The sequence below is a fragment of the Mandrillus leucophaeus genome, unplaced genomic scaffold (genome assembly GCF_000951045.1).
Source record: "Mandrillus leucophaeus isolate KB7577 unplaced genomic scaffold, Mleu.le_1.0 Scaffold295, whole genome shotgun sequence".
Classification (NCBI taxonomy): Eukaryota; Metazoa; Chordata; class Mammalia; order Primates; family Cercopithecidae; genus Mandrillus; species Mandrillus leucophaeus.
The window spans coordinates 1,146,956-1,150,277 of NW_012103087.1; the positions used below are offsets into that span (position 1 = coordinate 1,146,956).

The 3,322-nt window shown below is 48.0% G+C and overlaps 1 protein-coding gene across 1 annotated transcript in view; it reads left to right on the top strand.

The window, feature by feature from the left end:
• Positions 1-728: 728 nt before the first annotated feature.
• LAMP3 (lysosomal-associated membrane protein 3) overlaps positions 729-3,322 on the top strand; it is a 66,420-nt gene continuing 63,826 nt past the window's right edge. The window contains exon 1 of the mRNA XM_011986158.1: positions 729-831. The gene's annotated coding sequence lies outside the window, so the exon portion shown is untranslated. The remainder of the gene's footprint in view (positions 832-3,322) is intronic.

Genomic DNA, 3,322 nt, shown 5'->3' on the forward strand with positions numbered 1-3,322 from the left:
CCGGGGGCGGTGGCTCACGCCTGCAATCCCAGCACTTTGGGAGGCTGAGGCCGGTGGATCACTTGAGGTCAAGAGTTCAAGACTAGCCTGGCCAACGGTGAAACCTCGCCTCTACTAAAAATACAAAAATTAGCCGGGCATGGTGGTGTGCACCTGTAATGCCAGGTACTTGGGAGGCTGAGGCAGGAGAATTGCTTGAACCCAAGAGGCGGAGGTTGCAGTGAGCCAAGATGGTACTACTCCATTCCAACCTAGGTAACAGAGTGAGACTCTGTCTCAAAAATAAATAAATAAATACACAGTGAGTATTGACAAATTCAAGGGCAAGTGGAGAGAAAATGCCCACATTACCCGTTCCTTTCTGAGCTACAAATTCTCAGAGGTAAGCTAGGTGAAGGATGCATGACAGGTTTCTTCCTCAGAAGTGGAGTGTTGCATGGCCTTTGAGGGGTGGCACAGAGCTGGATTCAAACCCTTGCCCTGACCCTTACCAGCAGGGAGGCCTTGTTCACATCACCCAACCTTTTGGGTGCTCAGTTTCGTCACTAAAAAATGGGGAGAATAATATCCTCTGCCAGGAGTACTGGCAAAACAAATGAGGTAGCACCTGGAAAGCAATTACTGCAGTGATTTTGTTCAGTGATGTTAATCCGTATCTCCTGTTTGTCTCTCCAGTCCCTTTCCCATTCACCTCACAACCTGACCGTGAGCCCCTTCTTCACTCAGTACAGGGCTCATCAGCACATGGTAATAACAATGATGGCCATGGCTTCCTGGCACTTTCTGCATGCCAGGCACTGTTCTCAGTGCTTTAATCCACAAAACAGCTTTGTAAGTACTGCTATCATCTGCATTTTACTTGTGAGGAAATAGAAGCACAAAGAGGTTAAATAGCTTGCCCATGATCACATAGCTAGCTGGTGACAGAGTCAAGCTTTGAACCAGAGCCTGTGCCCATAGCAGCTAACCTATGTGCTTTATTCATACATCTACTTACCTATAACTTATTTAGTCTCATAAGAACCCTGAAAAGTAGATGCTATTCTTATCCCTATTTTACAATGAGGGTACTGAGGCAGAGGCAGGTTAAGGAATTGTTCATGGTATCCCATTTAGTGAGTAGCATTCCTGAGACTGGCATTCAAGACATCTGGTTTTGGCTGGGCGCAGTGATTCACACCTGTAATCCTAGCACCTTGCGATCCTGAGGTGGAAGGTCACTTGAGGCCAGGAGTTTGAGACCAGCCTGGACAACATAGTGAACTGTGTCTCAAACAAAACAAAACAAAAACGAAGTCTGGCCTTGGGGTTTAGGCTCTACACTACTGTACTACATGGCCCTGCATGCATAGGCTCAAGAAATCCTTGTTGAATTGGAAATGAGCAAAAATCATCAGAAAGTTTTGCTAGGAGAGACAGAGCTTTTGGGTAAACTCTCTGAGTAATCTTTATCCAGTCAACATGCTTCCCTGATCTCAAATTTTCCCTCCAGAAAATGAGGGGATTTAAGTTCATATCAGTTAAGTTTAGGTTCAGTTACACGTAAGAGACAAGCCAAAATAACAGTAGATTAAACAAAATAGTTTCTTGTTATTCTTTCATGTGAAAATATGTCCAGAGAAATTCAGGTCAGTTCTAGTGTGGGGGTGCTTCACTGGGGATCTGTCATTAGGATCCGACATATAGGTATGTGACTTCCACCCTCAATGCCTCCTCATGGTTCCACATGTCGGCTGGAGCTCCAGCCATCACATACAAGTTGCAGGTTGGTCAAAGGGGGAAAAACAGAAGGGCTGTAGAAGGCAGGCCACACAGGTGATTGAGCTGCCTTCACCCAGCCTTCCCAGAAGGTCCACATGATCTTGATACTTCTCTTCTTTCACTAAAACTCAGTCATATGCTCCCACCCAGCTAGAAAGGAGGCTTAGACACAGAGCTCTTTATTCCAGGCAACAAGTGCTCAGCTGAAACTTGAGGTTCTGTTAGAAAGAAGGAGAGACTGGATTTTGGAATAGTCAGCCAGCAGTCTGTCACAGGGCTAGTGCCCCTTCTGCTCTAGGGTTTCCTTGATTCTCTCTGCTGCACCCTGCTGGAACCACTTCTGCTGCCCCTAGAGGTGCCAGAAAAGGTGCTGGGGGCTAAACTGTGATTCCCTGAACCTGGACATGGCCGTGGGGCTCCAATGACTCCCTGACTGTGCTCCTCAGAGCTCTGCAGACAGAGTGTAGTCTCTAAGTCCTGCCAGGCCTGCTCCCTGCTGGTCTCCCCTCCTCACCCCTCCCTTCCCATACCATCCCTGTGTTCTGGTCATGCTGACCCCTTGCTGTTCTCCAGACATACAAGACTTCTGAAGCCTCTGTGCCTTTACACATTCTCTTCCTCCTGTCTGGAAACCATCTCCTCCCTTGTCTGCCTGAAGAATGTATCCTTGTTTTGGATTCCCACCCTACCCACACTCTCATAGTATCTGAGGATTTGATAAAGACACCTGTCAGTCGGGCACAGTGGCCCACACCTGTAACCCCAGCACTTTGAGAGTCTGAGGTAGGCGGATCACTTAATCCTAGGAGTTTGAAACCAGCCTGGGCAACATGGTGAGACCCTGTACAAAAAATGCAAAAATTAGCTTGGCATGGTGGCACATGCCTGTAGTCCCAGCTACTAGGGAGGCTGAGGTGGGAAGATCGCTTGAACCTAGGAAGCTGAGGCTACAGTGAGCCCTGAGCATGCCATTGCACTCTAACCTGGGTGACAGAGTGAGACCCTGTCTCAAGGAGAAAACAAAAACAAAAACAAAAACAAAAACAAAAAACAAGTCACACTGAGGAGTATGGTCTACTCATGTGTCTGCCTCACTGTGCCGCCAAGAACAAAGACCTACCCCTGGTGTCTGGTGTGGAGCCTGCCTGAGAGGAGACCCCTACATACTGTTGAGTGGTGCGGCAGGGAAACCAACCAAATGCTGTCTGGGAAGGGACTGACTGTCAGGAAAATACCTAGAAAAGATCCCTTGTGAAATCATTGACTTACCCAGGGGACTGGGCAATGACTCATCTCACACCCACTGGTTGTAGGGGAACCAAAACCTTCTAACTCCTCTTCATGCGAATTTCCATCTAGTGGAGTCCAAGCAATGGATCAAGGGCCTGGGGTGCTTGTTTGCGAAGTCTCCTGAATTCTGGAGAGGAGAGGCTGGGGTGGCGGTGGGCAGATGAGTGTGTGAACACCAGAGCTATGTTCTGTGAATAGAGGGAGGGTCAAGACAAAGTCTGGTCTATGCCTGCCCTTGCTTCTGCCCACTGCCCTCTTTTATTTATTTATT